This window comes from Pleurodeles waltl, chromosome 11 (genome assembly GCF_031143425.1).
Source record: "Pleurodeles waltl isolate 20211129_DDA chromosome 11, aPleWal1.hap1.20221129, whole genome shotgun sequence".
NCBI classification, from domain to species: Eukaryota; Metazoa; Chordata; class Amphibia; order Caudata; family Salamandridae; genus Pleurodeles; species Pleurodeles waltl.
Genome location: NC_090450.1, coordinates 592,568,102 through 592,589,261, shown reverse-complemented (window position 1 = coordinate 592,589,261; position 21,160 = coordinate 592,568,102). Strand labels below are relative to the sequence as shown.

The following is a 21,160-nucleotide window of genomic DNA, read 5'->3' as shown; positions in this document are numbered from 1 at the left end:
CTTGATCAGAAGAGTGTATGGGGAACACAACTGGCAAAGACCGGGTAGGAAAGTTCTAATTAGAGCATGCTTTATTCCTTTGCAAATAATTTTTCTGAGTGACACATTTCAACAAACATCTTGTCTTGGGTTAGCAAAAATAGAAACTGCATGCACCCAGTACCCCAAAACTAGCTAAATGTAACAATTGGAAGACACTTTTGAATGTCACTTAAGAGCAGCTTACTTGTTGAGTTCAGAGCAGTTCCTTTAATTCCTCACTTTCGCGTCCTGGCGTGTGGTTTTTGTGGCAAGTGGACACAAATGGATGTCAGGAACATCTTCTAAATTCCACACGGGGTTTTAGAGCAAACTGAAAGGACCCTCGCTACATCATAGTTGAACATGCAGGTATCCTTGCAACGTATAGTGTGGGTAACTTTGCCAAAAGTGGTTACGTTCTTCCACATTAGGAGCTGTCAGTTAACACCTTAATTTCCTTTCAGATGAGGTAGACTTAAGATTTCTTGTTGGGTTCTAAGACGCCATGCTCAAAACGTTTTTTTTATATGCCAAATATAATGAAATTTGGAAGCTTTTGCAAATGGAAGCTGCTGCACGTTTAAGGCACATTGATAAAGAACACATGGAAAAGGCTTTAGCAATTGTGGATAATGGTGTGAACACATTGTCCAACCACTTTTACACGCTAAATAATATTGTGTCATCTGCGACAGACATCGTTCAGAATAGTATGTCATTTTTACATCATGGACAGAGTCAACTTAGGTCCATTATGTTGCTGAGTTAAACACTCCAGGTTCTTAAGTGTCCACGTGCCATGGGAGCACGTTAACTCTACTGAATTATTAGCCACCTACAGTTTGACCAGACAGCAAGATAACTGCTATAAAAGAAACAAGTTACTTCGTACTTAACATTGAAAGACTGGAAAAGTTGCATTTTACTGTAGCGAAATTCCATCAGCAGTATGGCTAATACACAACGTGATTAATCTGGCCATGTCCACATTTCAGTTTAGCAAGTGTTTGAAACATTTTGCAGTTGGCAGATGTAAGCAGTTACAGGACAGTTACATCCACGAGGTGTGGGAGTTGCCCTTTACTTACAAATGTCTAGACTGCGAAACAGAGGTCTTTCTTAGTTGAAGTGAATGTTAGACGGCTGTTGGTTATTCTATGATTTGCAAGAGGGGGCCTTGCCCAGCACTTGTAATGCTGCCATAGCAAATTTAGCATGCTTTCTGAAGGGTGCGCTTGTTTCTTTGATTCACCCAGTATTTCTGATACTTTCAAATGGACGTTATGTGATGCTGAATAGTGAAGACTATCGCAGAATGAAGCCTGCCATTTACTATGTGATTTTGGTTTCTCAAATTGTAACAATCTGGGGCCATGTGTTATATCCCCCCCACACGAGAGATGAAAGTAGCAGAAATGTGAACGCACGTTGCTACTTCAAATGTAAATTTTGACAAGCTGAACAGACTAAAGGCTCTATTGTTTTAAAGCTTGTGGCACTGACATCGACCAGAGAGACCTATGACCTCTAATTTGCAAGGTCATCAGCCGAGTTACAGTCCTTAATAAATACCAACTTCCCCAATCATTTAAGAGAGTTGGTGAGCATAATTTTCAACTCATCCAATACTGCAGGAATTGTGTATTTTTCTTTTTTTAAGGGTGTCGGGTCTGGATTTGTTAGCCCCTTCCAGTATTTGGAGTGATACCTTCAGCCATCCATTCAACCTTTTTGATTGTCTTTAGTGGATTCCCAATAAACTTGGGCATTAATTGGCAGCATTTTGCTGTTGTTATTTTTGATACGCAATGACTGTCCCATCTCAACAAAGCAGAGCTCTCACCAGCCCACCTGTGTCTTGATTGCATGATGCAATACTTTGGAGTTTCACTGACGTAGGAGCTTGAGCTCAATTGGTCATTGACATTCTGACCAATACTGACAAGTGTTAAGCTGGTTTTCCACTGCTTGTGGTGCTTCTTTGAATGTGCACCAAGGGTGTGGACACGGACCTGTTAATGTTCTTGTTGAGGGCTCATTTACAGACATGTCCATTGAGAATGTGGTTGATACACATAGCACCCTATGAGCCACCCCTTGTGGATTTCCTGGCTCCTTCAGGATCTGCTGCTGCAAGGAATGCGGCCTCCTCAGCTAGTCCTATGGTTGAGGATTCTGAAGACGTACACTCTGTGAATCCTCCAGTTAACACATTTGTCAGCTTTTTGCCTGCCAAGGTGGAATCCTTCTTGGCTTCTGTCGCCATGGAAGACATTGGCTATTTCCTGCAGGACCATAATTATCAGCAAAATTTATTAATTAGCATTTTTGTTTAAATTACCCTTTAAGTTTGTCGGCCTATTAGCCTGCTTTGCTTGTCATCTTAGACATTTTTATCTCTTATATGTAGATTTTAACATGCTTTTAATGTTTTATTTTTTAAGAGGATTTTAGTTTTAGAATTGCATTCTTGTCCCGACAATGGGGAGGGTGTTGTGGGTTCATTTTACACTATGCTTGGGCACACAGATTTCAGCTTAGCTTAGGCCTGCATCCTGTGTCCTTTCACCTGCAAATGTGCTCTGATTTCATTAATTTAGTTTTATTAATTGTTAGTTAACCTGCTTTCAGCGGGATGTTTTTTTTTTTAATCACCTGTATGTCGGTGATACTACAGAAAAAATTGCTGTTATTATTCTGTGCACGATATTTCACCATGTACCTCTGTCCAATGCTGACGAGAACAGTACATGCTAATCCAACTAGCAATTGTCACCACAAGAGTACATGAACAGTCCAACACTTACGCACATGCTCATGTCAGATCTTTTCACGGAACAGAAATATGTTTCTTATAAAAACACTGTATAGTCCAAGGGAAAACAAGGAGGCCATTCAGGAAAAGATTCTGTCCACGCTGCATGCCATTTCATTGCTGACCTGAGCCCTGTCTCTAAAACCAGCCAGGAGACAACAAGCGGACCCCTGTTCTCTTGGGGGTTGGTGCTCCTCTCATGGACTAAGTATGGACAGATTGGAATATCACCACTATGCTCTGGTTAGGGGTTAGGTAGAATTCATTTCTGTATTTTATTCTAACATGTTGGGACTGTTTATTTTCTTCTCACTGGTCACCACCATTCCAATCCTGTTATGTCTCACTGTCCTAATATTTGCTGCTCATATATTTTATCTTCAATTGCAGTCTTTTCAATAATTGTACTGAAAACCATCCTGCATCTTTCTTTGACTATTTGTGTGTATGAGACCTTTTGCTAACGAGAGAAAGGTTTGTGAGACTTGTCGACCACAATTTCCCCTGAGAAGCCACTGTGTTATGTTTCAGACTGCCACAAATCACCTTTCAGGTTTGGGCGAAGTGATGCTAGCTAGCTGAACGGGTCAGGCTGACAGCTGCCAAAACGGTGTGGGATTGACTCAGTCACCCACAAACGGTAGTGCTGCTGTCCGTAATCCAGCAGTCTTGTTCCAATAAAGGGTTCCTACGACACCTCCTGACAATACTGAACTTTTCTTTCTCCACCTAGTTTTCTCTTTGTGCAATAGTAACCAAAGAGATATAGGGCCTCATTAGGAGTCTGGCAGTCCGTGAACCGCGGACGCCACAGTGGAAACGCTGCCACCGCCAGGCTGCCACCACCAGGCAGCTTTATGGTCTTGGCATTTCAAATCCTGCAGATTATGAGTCCCATTCTGACAGCTTTTTCTGGGCGGTTTACACCACCAGGGAAAAACTGGTGGAATCGGTGACTTGGCCCCCCCCCCCCCCCCCGGAGGCCCCTGCACTGCCCATGCACTTGGCATGGGAAGTGCAAGGTCCCCACATGCACAGCCCCGTCGTGCATTTCACTGCCCAGATTACGGGCAGTGAAATGCGCGACAAATGCTGCTGCACACTCCGCACTGCCACATTGGCGCTGGCTCCATTAGGAACCGGTGTCAATGTAAAGGCCCTGTTTCCTGCCGGCCCAGCGGGAAAATCATAATAGGGCTGGCAGGGGCTTCACCTCACTGGTGGTGAAGTGGCGGCAATGAGTTTGGCAGGCGGCAGTGCCACCAGCCGAACTCATAATGACCCCCTTGGTAACTTTCCTACACTGTTATTCTGTAGGACTGCAAATCAGTACTCTGTTGCAGTATGTCGATGACATATTGTCACACTGAAAGTTTGACAGATCATTTCCCACCACCCTATTGAAAATGCTAGGGATATTCACAATACTGTTGAGACAAACCAGAGTGCAAATATGGAGTCTTGTGAGAGAAGAACACTGTCAAGTAATGACTGCTAGGATGGAGAGGGATGCTAAAGAAAGCCTTCTTGATATCCATGACAGAGAAAAATGTACCATCCAGTGGAATATTTGGCAAAATAATACAAGAGTTGGGAACAGTTGGAAATTGTGGTACTACTATGTTGTTCAGGGGACGCAGGTCTTGAACCATACGCCGAGTATTACCCTTCGATTTCTTCAACAGATAAGTCAGGGACACTGCAGGGTAAATTACTCCTTGTTCTACCATCGCCTGTATAATAGGGGCAATGCCCTCATCTACTTCTTTGGAAAGGGGATACTGTCTCATCCTAGGGAGGAGAGCCCCTTCCTTTAATTATGAATGGAGTAGCAGTACAAATAACCCCTACATCATGGGGACCCTTAGTCCATAAGGTGTCTGATACTTAAGAAATATATGCATCCATAACAGAATCAAAGGCTCTACCTGGTGTGGGCTTCCTTACTTTCAATATTGTCCTCAACAGTGTGTCACCCTGAAAGACTATAACCGTTTTCTTAGTCATCATCAAACATTTAGTCATCCAGTATTTCCTTAAACATTTAACCTCACTCAATAAATGACACAATCCAATAAAACATGGTTGTGATCATAGGCTATCAGCAACCATAAGTTGGTGTTATCTTTGAGGTATCTATTTGCAGCATCAGATCTTTGTCAAATATCCAAGAATCTTGCCCTTGTTGTCAGAAAAGGAACTCTTTGGGTAACTAAACCTCCCTTCCCAGTAACTCTTCCCAGGAACTCCAGGAGTGGAACAAATCATATTACCATGAGCTCAAAATAAATAGTCATGTTTAATTTAGCCATATGATCTCTCCCCAATTAGCTGGGGCAGCCATAGAGAATAGTAAACAGCCTTCATTGTACCCCCTCCTATTTCAATTTTCTATAGTTTAGTAAACTGAACCTTCATTACCACCTCAGAGAATTCTTGTTTGTCTATCAATCTATTAGAAATTGGAAGGTTTCCCTCTCTAGTACAAGATCGGGTTGCTCCTGTGTCTTTGAGGAATTCATACCTCCTATTATTGATAGCTACTGTCCCTCATCTGGCCTGTGCTTCGCTAACCATACTGGACACATGGGACTATGTTGTGGGCACCTTCATTTCATATGTCCTCCAACATAACTTGTTTGGAAGGGGTTTCCTCCCCTTACAATCACACCTCCCTGTCCACTTTGAGGTAAAGCTGCCACTGGGGATACTTGGCAACTTTGATGTGGTGGCTTTTTTCTGTTTGAGGTACATATATTTGTGGGTTTGACTGTGACTGCACTACTGTATTCCCTGGCTGGCTGTAAACCCCTGCCCTTCCATTTTGTTAATCCCATCTCGTAGTCCTGCACTCTTTAATTAAATATCCATATCTATGACAGTAATTGCATGTTTGATCCGTCCTTTGGGGACCTATCCTGCACCTTCTATACCTCGTTCTCCTTTTCTGCTTCTTCCTTTTACCCTTACTTTATCCTGCTGTTGTGGGTACTGTTATTGGAAGGTCCTTGGGACTGATTCCACAGACATTGCAGCAATCAGAGTGCTGGCTGCTACTACAACCCCTTTGCTCCCTTCTTTAGCAACTTTTGCTGCACCAACTTGGTTGCTGCCTTTGGTCACCTCCTGCTTGTTTCTCTCTTTTCCCTGTTTCATCTTAAATTTTTTATTATATGTGCCTATATCTCTGTTCCAGGTTTGGCTTCCAATGCCACTCTATTATCAAGATTATCCCGCACATCAGAGGGTAAACTCTTCTTCGCCACATTATAAAACAGTACAGTATTTCCCCTGCTACTTTCCAACTCTGAGCTACTTCTTGAATCAATTTTTCTTTCATCCTGCTGAGAAATTGAGCAGGGTCGTCATTCGGCTACATTGTTTGAGTCATGAGGGATCTGATGTCTTGCCTGTCAGGATAGATCTTCCTCGGTTGATCCCAGACTACTGTCCAAACTAAATTGAATGGGGAACCATCACAACTTTTATCAGTGAGGTAACATTTTTCACTCCAATTTTCTAGAAAACAGTATCTATATCATCCCCTATAACCGAGCTAAGTAAACTCTTTATGTTCCCTACTGTTGGGGTGATGCCGTCAGTTTGTTTCTCGAAGGACCTTATCCATTAACCTGCTCCCTCTGTAAGGGACTGTAACACATTTTTAAGATTCTTCTTGTCGATTTGTGGCCGAGTAACATAATGTGGAGCCCCAGGTCCCTTACGTATCAGGGGCATCTGACATACAGAAGTAACAGTATGTTGGGGGTTGTGCTGTCTGGCATATTTTTGCCACACAAACACTGCCGCATAAAGGAACGGTCTCAATCTGGGTCCTCCTCACCATCAAGAATGCAATCCTCAGCATTTGCCATGTCATATGGACCAAAAGAGACTTCTTGTGGCTATGGACTTATCTGCGGTGCTGAACCTTCTGTCCATCCTGCTAAATTATCCACATAGAGTATAATAATATCTATTTTTCCCTTTGGCGATTGTCTAACTAGGAGTGAGATCAGTGCAGCGTAGAACTGATCGAACACTCGTCTGCTTTGTAGGTCTATCATGTAGTGTCAATCCTCCTATAGCTTCATAAGATCCTGGGATCTGGTTGACCATATATATGTTCCTTGAAATTGCAACCGCTCAAGGTCTGTTGCTCGGGGTTTCCTAGTTTTGGAGAACACACCCTGATCTCCTTCTGTAGTGTTGGTGCGATAAGGCAATTCCATTGCTCCCTTTATATTGTCAAGATTAATAAGGGGCTTTTCTCAAGTGTTAATTTCATGAGTAGGGTATATTAAACATTATATATCACAACATTACACAATAACATCACTCTGTTCACATTTCTGTTTACATGTTTACATGCACACACGCATATTCATCATCAAAATATTTTAAAAATATAAACACTTCAACTACTTTAAATGTTAATCACAATTGTTTTGACTCTAAACTGTATACTAAGACTGTAGCAACTGGTCACTTCCCTCAGTGCTCCTGAAAGGGTAACACTCAAACCATATTTCTCATAGACCATAGAATGGTTTCCAGGCTTTAGGTCCAGGATGGTGATTTGAGGGTTCCGATCTTTTGGGAAGGTAAAGTTTAGCGACTTCAGCCTTTCAGCTATTTCCTATGTCAAAATATTGGAACACATATTAGACTCCCAACCAGCCACATTGACCACTTGGGATAAACACACTACCGACTACACGGCGCCTTAACTTAATATTTTGTAACCCTTGTGCACAATCTTGCATGCAATAACCTTATTTACATTATACCTATGTTTACCCCTGCCAAAGACACAAGCTGCATAATATACAAAACATGGAATGGAGTCTGCATTATCCTCACCTCAAAGGCAGCATTCCCGGATCCTACCCACCCCCAGTGAACAGGGAGAACTTTAGGCACCATGGTGTCTGTTTACCTCTCAACAAAGATGTGCAATAAACTATACAGTGGGGTTAGGATGTATTCCGGCGGTAGCATTCGGTTGAAGATAAATGTGACTTGTATGCAGCTTGACAACTGTTGTAGTGAAACTGAAATTAATAAAAACAGGACTCCTCTTGGCAAGGCAAAAAACAGGCTTACTCTCTTGGCAGGATGAGTAACTATCCCCATAAAGTTAAACAACTGATTTCAAATGCCTATTTATAGACAGACCCTTCTATAGTTACATGAACAATGTTTTTACAAAAGGTCAAATTCTAGGTTACTCAACCTATAATTTGACCTTTTTTTGGAGTACATGTTTGTTACAAGAAAATAACATCATCTGTGTCCTCAAACTCCTACACTTTTCTCTACACATTCTTCTTTGTAATGCTAATAATGCTTAACTAAACCATTTATTTGCTTCTTTCATGTGCGTGAGAGTTTGTGTGTTTTATTGCTCCCTGCAGAGACTTCTGATTAGATTGTGTGTCCACTTGTCTAACCCCATCTGCTGGTCACATTCTTTCAGTTTCATTCTCAGTTTACCAAGAACAAAGAATACGTGCATGTGTGCTGTACCAAAATCCTCTAAGCTTGCAAACACAGGTTTTCCTTTAACTAAGACCTTGCTGATCATGCAGTCTGTTTTCTTGTGAAGTCTTGACCTGTCTTGCATCATTGTGGAACTTAGGCCTGCCCTGTTCTTTCACTACGTATAACTATGTAACACTCTCTATTAATGTCTGCAATGCAACTTCTTCACATTTTGTTATCTCTCTAAAAGGTCTGAAGTTGATGATCCTAAAGGTTTTATTATTTCTCTTTAGTGAAGCCTTCCCTGTTCTAAGTGACTGGGACTGGGAAATGGACTGTAAGGTCCAAATGGCACATCTTTTTCAATTTCTTCTGGTTAGAAAGGGGGGGTGTCTGCTCGCTACCCCTGTGCATTATCACCTGTTTTGACAATTTTATATTGCAGCATACGATCTTCCAAGTGACTCGTCCTCGATCACTCATCAGAGCCTGCAGAGTAGAGTATTTTTTGTTCAGTCTGAATTCTGCCATGAGAGAGTAGTACTTTGGTGGTGGCAGCTTTGCAAATTTATTCTGGCATTTCAGAGCACTGGGGCAGTAATCTCTCTCACGGAGCCAGCTACATTGCGGATTAAACACGAAGGGCTTTGTGGTTTGTTACTGGCATTTTACTGCTTTCCATTTGCTGGCTTAGGCTCTTTAAGTTCATTTCCTCCCTTCCATGCCAAAACCTTATTTACCTGTATCCATTTACAGAGTTCCCTTTCTGTAAACAGGCCTGTAGATCTTAATCTTATCTCATCACATTTGCTGTGCCTCCAAAGACAGAGGTCAAATGTCAAGCTGTGTCTACCAGCGAGCTGTTTTACTTTACTTTCGGCTGACTTCAAAGTGAGAGAGCTTGTAAGAAAGAGGAATGCAGATTTTTTTTTTTTTTGGCACAGAGAGATAAGTGACTTGCCGAGAATCACAGGATGTGGCAGCGGCAATGCTGTCCCTGATTGTTTTAAATGTTTTGCACATCCCTGCCAAGTGAAGCATGTCAAATGACCATTTGTGTCAGTAAGCACGTGCTCCACAATGTCTTTCACAGATAAATGTCTTACAGACGATGTCCCTGTGGCAGCAGTTTGTTCTTTTCACAGTAATATAAACATATCCACTGCTTAGCTGTGAAGACTAAAGCTCCAGACAATGACAATGGCGTCAATCACCATGTAGCAGATACTTCACATTTTGCTTCTGTTGGCACCTTTTGCAATGTTTTACAATGCCATGTGCACTTCAAATAATCCCTCTATTCTTTAAGATTGAAGCTTTATCTTAAATCAGGCAAAAGATATTTCTTGCTTCATCCATTTGCTTAACAAATGTGTGTACATAAATATGTGAAAGATTATTCTCTCTGCAAAACCTGTTGCAACCCCCTTCACTGTGTTTTGGTGACTCATTCCTGTGCCCTGTGTCTCCCCATCCCCTTTGCCAAACCAAACCCTGCCTTCCATTTTACTCTATAGTCTGTCTTATGTATCTGCCTCCCTTGCTGCTAGTTGCTTTTTCACTTGTGTGCTAGTTGTCCTCTCAAGACCATAACAGAAAATATTCAGATATTGTGCGCAAATGAAAATTTACAATTCAACCGATACAGAATATTTATTTGCAGATACATTTAAAAATGTGAAGATTTCTAACATTTTGTGACTTTGTAAATAATGCATACCAATATTTGTTTTAAAATAAAGTTTGCTTTCTGCGGTCTGGATCCACATTACAGATATGTAACCCATTACCTTTACAGTGCAAACAGAACATAGATACAGTAAAACAGTTACTCTAGCATTTTGTACTGCACACATACATTCCCTCAAGCACATTCGGTCCCTTAATCCTTCTATGCCTAATTGAAAAAGAAGAAAATAAAATACTCATTACCTTAATGCTAAATTAAAAAAATTACAAACTATTTAAAAAAAAAAACCACAAAAAAAAAGTTTACATTTAGTGGGCAAGACCTATTGGCTTTGCCAATGCTTATTTCTTCTTCTCTGATTGTCAGATCTCAGAAGAATCTTTCTTCTTTTTTCACTGCTATTAAGGGCATACATGGGGGTCAGGACTTTACTTAATTTTCTTGTGAAGGTCCCTCCCCTGGGGCATAGCTTCCTTACCATCTTTTTTAGTGGATCATGTGAATACTTCCACAGTGCCATATCAGGGAGCTCGTTTTCTCTTTTGCTTCCGTCACTCCATGGGTATGCATGTGTTTTCTTGCTCTCCCCTGTGTGCTGCTTCCCCCTCACACCCCTTGCCTCATAACGCTCTCCATGCAACTTCCACCCTCCACCCCGGCATGCCAGGTGCTTGCCTCATGCCTCCCTGTACCTACCCTCTTTTTTTTGAGCTTTTTGTTTTTATTTCACAACCTCCGTCCCCAACTCCCACCTGCTCCGTTGCTCACCTCTGCTGCGTCTGCTGCTCGTCCGTGGTACATTCCTCCCCATCATGTTTCTTTTTTTTTTTTTAAATAAATTTGTTAAACAGTTTCTTTTTTGAGGGATTCATCAGCCCCTGTTGCAGCTGGGTTACTCATTTCTTTTAATAAAAATTATATTCAGTAGAAAAAACAAAGGTTGCAAGGACGTTTGTTAGGTTCCGAATTTATACACACAAAACCTCCACCTTAATTGTAATGGCTGGCCCCCGAGGGGGAGGAGGGGTGCCGCTGGGGCAGAAATGAGCCAGGGAGAGTGGCCGCGTGACCCCCTCCCAATGTATCCAGAGGTGGCCGGGCCCTGTGGGGAAGGTGGTCCCTGGGGCTATATTTGACCTGGAAGGGGGGAGGGGGTTGGGTGACCTACTCCCATTATATCAATAGGCTGGGGCCCAGGGGATGGGGTCCCCAGGGCCAAAAGTGGCCTGAGGAGGGGGGCCAGATGCACCCCCGCCTCCCAAATTTATAATAAATATCCCCCTCAACCTCTTCCTCTGGACCTGGCCCACCCAAGGAGTGCAGGAAACTTTTTTTTTTTTTTCTTTTTCTTTTTTTGTTTTTAATAATGGGAAAAAAAGACATGGATTTGCAGATCGTCCTCGAATTTGCTGCAAACACAAAAAGGCCACGTTTATATTTTTTTGTGCTTGTATTGGGACTCAGACTCAGTCCCAAGATGGTTGCCAACACTTCCTGTTGGAAGTATTGGCAGCCAGTCCAGTCTCACCATGAGTTTTGCTGATTCCACAGAGGACTTGTGTCCCTAGATACACACACATCTTTTTTTCTTTGACTCAAAAACTACTGAACGGATTAGCACCAAATAAATAAGAAAAGAGTTTGTTCTAGACCAGTGGTTCCTAACCTTCTGACTTCTGTGGACCCCTATTTTATCATTACTGGATCCCGGGGACCCACATTGAATCATTATTGGAATCCGTGGACCCCCCCCCTAAGTTGTTACTGAAAGCTTGCGACCTAGCCTGTTAATATTATTTCATTTTCTAAGCAGTTGCAGAATCCCTGAGGAGGCTCTGCAGACACCCAAGGGGTTCCACAACCGCAGTTTGGGAACCACTGTTCTAGACCAAGATCTAGCTTTCTACCAAATTTGGTGTAATTCCGTTCAGTGGTTAGGGCTGTAGTCATGTCTAAAATCCCTTTTGGAAATTGCATGGGGGAAATACGTTTTGAAAAAGTATTTTTTTTGGCTCCCGCTTCACGAATCACCCTGAAACTTTTATGGCAGCAGCTAAATGAGTGGTAAACTAGTTTAGAAAATTCTGTGAACATTTGTCAAAAGGAGCGAAAGTTATTAGCAAAATAAAAAACGTTTTTCTTATAGAAACTGGGTCTGAACTATAACTACCTACTGGCGACTGATTATACGGGTGTCTGCCATCATGGGATGGTAAATTGAAAACAAAATAAACACCGCTTCATGATGTGTTTGCATGCGTGATGACACATGCACACATATTCATTGTTATATTACTTGCTGTTCTCATTTTCTTTTCAGTATCATTCTAGGGCAGTGGTTCCCAACCTTTTCATTTCTGTGGACCCCCACTTTAACATTAATGGAACCCAGGGACCCCCACTGAATCATCATTGGAATCCGGGGGACCCCTGCCTGGGCCATTAGTGGAAGCTGGGGACCCAGTATGTCAATATCTGTTAATATTTTTGAACTTTCTAAGCTCTCGCAGACCCCCTGAGAAGGCTTCACGGACCCCCAGGGGTCCCCGGACCACAGGTTGGGAACCACTGTTCTAGGGGATTAATTCATTACAGTGTTTCATTGAAGATATATGAGAAACTAAAATTGCATGCTAGTTACAAAACAAAGTTGTCTTTCCAAGATTATACCGAATTCATTTTCAATTTCTTGTAACAGTGTGGTTATGTGGTTGACTGGCTTAAAGGAGTAAAATCGTGATATTAATGAAAACTAATACAGGTTTAATTTTGTGTGGTTCTGACGTATTGTCAAAAAACACGTTGTGTGAAATCTCTGGTAGTGGTCCAATCTTTACTTTCAAGGCCGGAAGTAGCAGTTGAAGTGAGGCTTCACCTGCTGAAATAGGTGAGAATTAATAAAGTTAACAATAAACGGCTTTTACAAGTGAGAGGTTGTCATTGAACTGAAATTGACTAATTTGGCTATTGGTCCAAAATATAAACTAAACTTATATATATATTATTAATGGTTGGACAGACGTTTCATTCCTGGAATGCTATGAGATGTGAAATTACAGTGTTTACTGGCAGAAACGTTTTACGTTTCGATGTTGGAAAGTGTACCTAATTGGTCAAAAGAAGGAGCGCTTAGTGATAACCATTTGGCCGTTTGCCAGGTTCGGAGTTTTCCAGAATGCATTTGTTCTCTAGGTCGCTCTGATTTGACCTTAAGTCTTGTCACAGCTGTTACGCGTTCCTGGCAATCTGAACCACCTTGTGTTTTCTTGGTCATTGTGGCTTCATACCTTTCACAGGACTTGATGTTCTTGGTCAGGTTCATTGGCACTTAATTTGGCGATTAACTCATTCAGTCACAGAATATTATGGCAAGTAGATCAGATTCTGAAAATCCTGGAAGGCCTGATGAGCGGTGTCCCTCATAGGAGAAGATCTTCATTTACTCTGTGAGGCTTAACATTTTACTGTAATTTATCTGCAGTTGGTCTTCTTACAGCTGATGTTGTTGATGCCAGGTTTGTGAATTTGCTTGCCATACTTATGACAGTACGCACTACAGACATCTATCCCACATTTTTTTTTACCTTCAGTCTGGTTCATTACTCGAAAGCTCCCTAGATTCTGGTACTTTGAAGAAAATTGAGCACAATCTAGTTGTTTTTTTTTTCATCTATGCCAGCTGTGCACCAGTGCTTTTGCAAAGCCTTATGCGTTGATACTTAAGTTTTAGTAAAGCAAAACAAAAGTCTGAATTCTTGAATAAAATTGCTCTATCTGTAGCTATTACTTTAGAACAGTCATGGTAGGCAGTTCGTATTGAGATGCCACTGAAATATTATTAAAATGCAGGTAGCTATGGGAAATAATGGTAGATGTAGGTGTATTTTTTTTATTATAGCTTTTTAATGAAAAGTTGGGGCCATAGTTTCTCATCCGTTCCATTATTTCACCACCAAGCTCTTTGTTTCTGTTCATTTGGGGAAGATTGAGAAGGCAGGCAGTTGTTCCACACTTACTTCCTCATGTCCAGAAGTTTAGTTCCCTTTTTTTCCTCTCTATCCGCAATCACACTTACTAACCTAGCAAGCTGCTGTGCATGGCAGGCAAATGACTCCTGCAGTGAAACACACCAGTCCTTCACTGCATTCTGATATTGGAAATAGGATGGGCTAGTGGACGCTGTAGCCTGTACTTTTCATTGCAACCACTAGCAGTGCAGGGAGGTATACCAAGTGTTTTGCGTGAAAAGCCATCACCCACCATGGGCTTTTTTCATAAATGGCAGAGCAGGTATCTTATTTGACTGTAGGTGATTGGTTTGGATGTTGAATAGTGGTCTCTACAATACCTTATACTAGCCATTTACTTGGTAGATATTGGAAAATCTATTCCGTGTTGTGAAAGGAGAGCAGGCCGTATGCTAGATAATAATTAAATAAATCGATCATCATTCAGGTTAACTGAATGAAGCACATCTGTATCAGATCTTCAAAAGCAATCACACGTTTTAGTCTTGTTTTATTCATCATCCAGTTACAGCAATGTAATGCAAATACTCTGAGGTCGGCTATCCAGTGCCGTCCAGCAAAGAAGTGCAATGTACACCAGTTAACGGGTGCAAGTTTTTCACCTGTTGGGATTTATGAAAAATCCTTGGTATTGTCACAGCTGAAAATGAAGTAAATAATTCTATTTTGTATTTCTCATGCAATAGTTTTGGGTTGTTACAAAACTGATTGTATTCCACCAAGCATGGCGTTTTGCATACTCTATACATTTCCCTAGCACTCTTAAGAAATTCCTGTTTCTATTTAAAGCATTTTTAAGTGTACTCTAGTGTTAATGCTGGTCAGTAATGTAATTTATTGAGGCCATAGTTTGGGAAATATCATACATAAAAAACATATACGATTAGTCAAACAGTTAAATGAAGCAGGGCAGATTGTTGTATGCATATGCGGGAGGTCATGCATCTTGTCTGGGAAATAGGGTTTCTGTTTTTGACAGAAATTGTGTAGGTTTTGTTGAGCCAGTTTCCTGGCTTGTGTGAGGGGCACGTTCATATCACGTGTGGCACAGATGGAATACCTGGGAGGACACTCTTCTGGCAGGGTCTGGTCAGAGTTCCGGAATAGATCAAAAACTCACAAGAGCAAGCTAGTGACACATATTCACTTTGGTTTATATGTATCTCATGGAGGGGGTGACTTCATGGGTCCTAGAAAGGCTGGCTCACTCTCAAGCTCACTAGATGGCGGCTAGCATTGAGCCTTAAAACACAAAAGGGGAAGAAGAGGGCTGATTTAGCACTGGTCGGAGAACTTTTTTTTGTGAAAGGTGTTGCGAAATGTTAAGCATTTACCCACAGGATGTGGTATGCTTCATCATGGGGCATTCCCTGAACTTCTCTGATGTCCGGCAAGGTGGGCTACATCCACTAGGTGGTGGAAGTAAGAGCTTTGAATATATATGTTCAGTATCTTAAAAGTGCCAGAGAAAACACCTGAAACAAGGTAATTTATATCGAACTCCTTAGTGTTATTATTGGTTAGCTTGGGTAGGTTACAACTAATAACACAGGGTGTTATCGGTGATTGGATAAGCATCAGTATTGTCCTACCATCTGACTGGGTCATCATGTTTCAGCTATTTTTAGACAAACCCTATTGGGTCTAATGCTTTCGTGAGGAACGTTGGACGAGTCTGGCTATACATTTTTGTTAATCCAACATGAAACCATTAGTCATTTGTGATCATTTATAAGTCAATATGAGCACCATTTCGTGGATAGCTTATCTCGAGTGAAAAATTGTTTCCCACGTTGGAAGTTACCTGTAAATAAAATAAACAGGCATGTATGTGTTTTACGTTCCTGTATATGATTACCAATACGTTTGTGCCACACCTAAACACAGTACTGGCATGCACCGCATCCGTTATTATTGACATTACTGAGTACCAAACTAAACTTTATTCGGTATCTTGACCATCAGAATTGATAAACATACATCAGTAAACAAATACAATAGAATTCAAAGTCATAATTATCAAATTTGCATAAAAACAAAGATACCACGTTAGAGTTACTCTATTTAAAACATCAAGTTAAAAATGCATCAAAAAGCCTGCACACAAAAAGCAGCCACTAAAAAAGACAAAGACAAAAACATTGTAAAAAGTGGCAAAAATGCCTGTACATCAAAAATACCTCCATAAAATAGTCACTACACCCCATATAATCCAAACATCTGAACAATCTGAAGCAAGAGACTATGATAAAAAAAATTCAAATTGTCCATTTCATTCAGGCTACCATTAAAAAGACATTTATATAACAATAAAATGCTTGGTGCATAATAGTGCCCAGTGGTACCTAATTAACATAAGTCAACAGATGACTCGAACACATTTATGTTAATATAGCTTATTTTAGTAGCTTCTCACGCTTTATCCACTCATTAAACAAGAAACGCTAATAGAGTATAATACTGGACTGGACATATCAGTCCTCATGACACGCTTGCGCATAAATGCAGCAAATGACCCCCCATAGTTAAAGTGGGCAGAGCCATTCCCTGTGCACATAACCTTACTCTGGACAAACCAATATAACATGGTTTATTGTTCCAGGGGTTGCTATAGAGACTTCAATCATTCGTATTTATAAAGCGCGCTACTCACCCATAAAGGGTCTCAAGGCGCTGGTGGGGGGGGGGGGTCAGTGCTCGAAGAGCCAGGTCTTGAGCTGCTTTCTGAAGGAGAGGTGATCAGGTATGGCGCGAAGGTGGCTGGGCAGAGAGTTCCAGGTCTTCGCTGCCAGGAAAGAGAAGGATCTTCCTCCGGCTTGATCTCCTTGCTAAGTTGCTTGAAAAAATTGTGTGGGAAAACAGCCTGTCTGAACCTCACATACAGACTCTTAGCCATAGGTGGGGTGATGTTATCTAGATAAGGTTAAAAGGCCGGGGCTAGTTTAAAAACCAGAAACTGTTCGGTCAAGTGCCCAAGATTCACCCTTGCGTTCCTCAAGCACATTAGAGCAATGCAATTTAAAAAAAAAAATCATTGCATCATCTTTGCAAGTAGACTCTGGTGCGTTCCATAATCTACGTGATCCCAGTTTTTTACACCACTCTTGTATAAAACGTAACCACAGGACCTTTACAGCTTCCTTAGGAGGTAATACATTTCTCAGAGAGTCCCTGTAGTCCACTAATTCAGGGGTCGACCAAATCCGTATCCAATATAACAAGGGTTTCAATTGGACCAAATCAGATACTAGTCTCATAACCAGGTCAAACTAAAGTGGAATAAGGGGAGTACTTACAGCACTGAAACACATGCCCTAATAGTTATCCTCAGCTGCATGTAGCTTTTGTGAGTCAATGTAAACCCAAATTTCGGCTCCCTATTGTGCAGTGCTCTGGACTTAAGCCCTGTTAGCCTCCAGAGCTGGAGAGATAAAACAAGTATGAGTGTTATTTTGGAAACAAAGTAAGGCTTTGGATCTATGAGAAATTACAAGAGAACCTTTATTAATTTGCGACTCCCACTTATATATATCACTCAAGACCACCCCCAAATAATCAAAGCCATAAACCCTCTCCAATCGTTCCTTCCCAGCCTTAACAATACAACTTTTGGTTGTTTTCTTACCAAAAATAATATGTTTTGGTCGTATTAAGTTATAATCCCCTTTCTACACAAAACTCCATGAATTTGTCTAAGGTTTTAGATATTAATAAGGAGTCATCTGCAAATAGCAAAATGGGTATTTTAATCCCATTCAAAATATGGGAGTCATTAATACACTTCAATAGTACTTTAACCACATCATTGATGTGTGTATGCATATATATATATATATATATATATATATATATATATATATATATATATAATGTGTGTGTGTGTGTGTGTGTGTGTATATAGATATGTATATATATATATAATATATATAATATGGTAAACAAGGTAGATATCGATACACAACCTTGGCGGACCCATTGTTCCACCACCTTACTTAGGCATAATTCTTCTCATGCAATCTAATTATTAGATCTATAAAGCACTTTGGAGACCCTATACTCACTAAAACACTCCAAAGCTTTTCTCGTGGGACCAAATCAAATGCCGAACGCCAGTCCACGAAAGCCACCTATAATTTTTTACTACTGAGCACGGCATATTTTCAGTATAAAAGGTAAAATTTGAATACTTGTTCTAAACTGCTGGTCTTGGGCAGAAACCCTGCCTGGAGGGGGGACAGTATCTGCTCACTATCCATCCAGTATTGTAATTTATTTAATACCTGCCTGGCAAAGATCTTTTGAAGATCATCTATAAAGCTAATTGGTCTATGATTACTAAGACAGCCAGGGTTGCTCTTTTTAAAAATATGTATTATCTCCTCCCGTCTCCAAGTTACAGGAATCTCTCCTCCCTCTGCAATAGCGTTTGAGAGAATATTGATGTGAGAAGCCCATAAATAAGGTTCTTATTTATATAGGTCACCCGGAACACAGTCTGCTCCAGGTGCCTTTGAGGACTTCAAGCTGTCAATAGCAGAGAGGGTCTCCTCTAGGCTGAAAAAATATCCTGGCTCCTTACTTTCAGCACAATCATTTTGCCTTACTGCTAAACAGCTTAATTCTGGGGTCAGAGGTATACAATTTTAAGTCGTGCCCTTTCCATTTCCCATGTTAGATGTTGCAGTGCTGAGGGTTTACATTGCAACTAGACCCATGAGAGATAAAAGGTCAGAAAGTCCAGCTATCGCCTGCTTTTAGTGCTTGATGCAACTGCTGCCACTTATTATCCTCCCACTCCCGTGTGGCATGAATAATAGCCAACTTGTACCTTGAACGTGCTACACAAGTATCCAGACAATTACGTCCTCTGAAGGCATTTTAAGTTCTTGTCCTGGCCATCTCGCAATTAGGTGTAAACCAAATGGGAACCTTGGTGGAGGTTATTGGTTTCAAGTGGAATTCTTTACAAAAGATACTCTCAAAGTCTTTATATAATTTAGCATGAATATCAAGTACAGGTACATCCTCTACTGGTGTGTCTTCATATTTAGAGAAATAGTGTACAAACCAGAAATAAATCTCAGCATGAAGTTCTTCTTTTGCCAGGACACTGGGCAAAGACACATTCTTGCGACTGTTTGCCATAATTGGTTCAGGTATCACGGTACATTGAAAATGTACATATCTCTTAAAATTATCCCTAAGCAAAATGACATTAAGGGCATTATGATCACTATCAGTGTGACTGATTACCTCCATATCATGAAGCTGCAACCACAGTCTAACATCTAATCGGACGTAATCAATAGCACTGAATGTAAACCTTCTCTTGAAAGTGGCAGCTCTCTTTGGGTCTCAGCGAGTCCTCCCATTACAGGCTCTCAAGCCCTTCCTCACAGCTATGAAAGCAATTTCCTAGGCAACATTAGAGGAATAATGGTATAATTTGCCAGTAAGGTAGGGATACCCCAATACTCATCTTCCATCTTAGTTATTAGATCATTGGAGTAAGAGGGTTCAAATGAGGTGTTGAAAACCCCTGCTACCAATATTTTAGCTTTCTGCTGGAACTGGGCAATCTGATCAACCAATAAAGCCGCAGTTGGTAAATCACCACAAGTAGGAATGGTCCTGGCATAGATAATCACTACCAACAGATAGAGACCAGTTGGAAAGCTAGGCATTAGGCCCATCAAGTCAGGGGAGTCAATATTCAATAAATGATGTGTACAAACCATGTCACTTTTGACTAAAATCATGCCGCCTGTCTAGAATGATTAGGTGGGAGAGCTCTGCCATTATAAGTAACAAAACAATCAATAAAAACTTCCTCTGTTGCCCATGTCTCTTACAACAAACAAACATCAAAGCCCCCAATGAAAGACAGCCATTTGTTCTCGATAAGCTTTGGCTGAACGCCAACCACACTTCAGGAAATCAATGAGATACTTTGTTTGAAAGCAGAGGTCAAAACAGACACAGTACATGCATCTGAAATAGATTGAGGTCCACTACTAAGATCAGATGCTTCACCACAATTGAATTTATTGCAACATCTTGTTTTAGGGGTAGTTGCTACTGAAGAACATTTGCATTAGATTCCAAATCACCCCTTCTACGGCATCATCAAGTTGTCTCAGTCATTCAATCTGATCTAAGCAAGAAGTTCTTTCCACTGCTTAATGATCAGCCACAGATAATTTGTGATTTTTCTAAACTCTTATGAGCTGCATCTAATAAATGAGTCTGATTCTTGATGGTTGGAGGCACAAGTGGAGGTGAAGCTCTTTATTTGAATGTTAGTCTGTGAATAGATAGGTACGCAACTCATAGTTAATCAGTTCTTCTCCCAGTTTCTTGCTATTCAGTGTTACTTCCACAAAATCCGTATTCCACAAAATCCGTATTCCACTATTTGTTACAGAGTCTTTTGGCAGATTTGATATCAAATCGTATGTTTGATAAACAACTGCTTTTGAATCTGAGCCAATAAATAATCATATTTATTACTGAGTACATTTCTGAAAGTGCAGATGCTCTTTGCAGCTGACTACACAAAGTTTCTATTATTAATCATATTATCTTACTCTAAGTTTGTCCAATTTGCTCCTAACCTGCGGAGAAAGGGAGATGTCACCTTGTAGTCCAACTCTAATTAAAAGCAAAATTCATTATTTTAAATTTAGGTAATTCTCAGCTTCAGTCTCTAACGCATTTTCTAATCTCAATTTGTCTACATGGTCCTCTCAATATCATGAATTGACTTAAGCTATTATAAAACAATGGAGACTATCATGATTTAAAAGAACACAGCCTCTAAAAGTCACTTGAGCTTTTAATTAAAACCTGACCTGTCTCCTAGGGACTTTGGTTTGTTAGTCTCTATTGAGACTGAAAGGTTGCCCAAAGGTTTTGCACCATTTCTAAAACGTTTTTTTCTAAAAATGTTTTGGGGTTGGGTGTTCTCTGGTGACTTAATCAAAGGTGAGACGTCGCCACTAATTGCTGCCCTTTCTTTCTCTCTGTCAATGGTCCATCTGCTTGCTCCAGTGCTTTGCGGATTGCCACATGGTTGGTAACATGACTGGTTGAAGAGCTGGTGACAGTATAGACTTGATAGGT

At 40.8% G+C, this 21,160-nt stretch overlaps 1 protein-coding gene across 1 annotated transcript in view; it reads left to right on the top strand.

The window, feature by feature from the left end:
• The window catches only part of TET3 (tet methylcytosine dioxygenase 3), a 299,530-nt gene that overhangs the window by 147,501 nt on the left and 130,869 nt on the right, over positions 1-21,160 (top strand). The gene's annotated exons all lie outside the window — the stretch shown is intronic.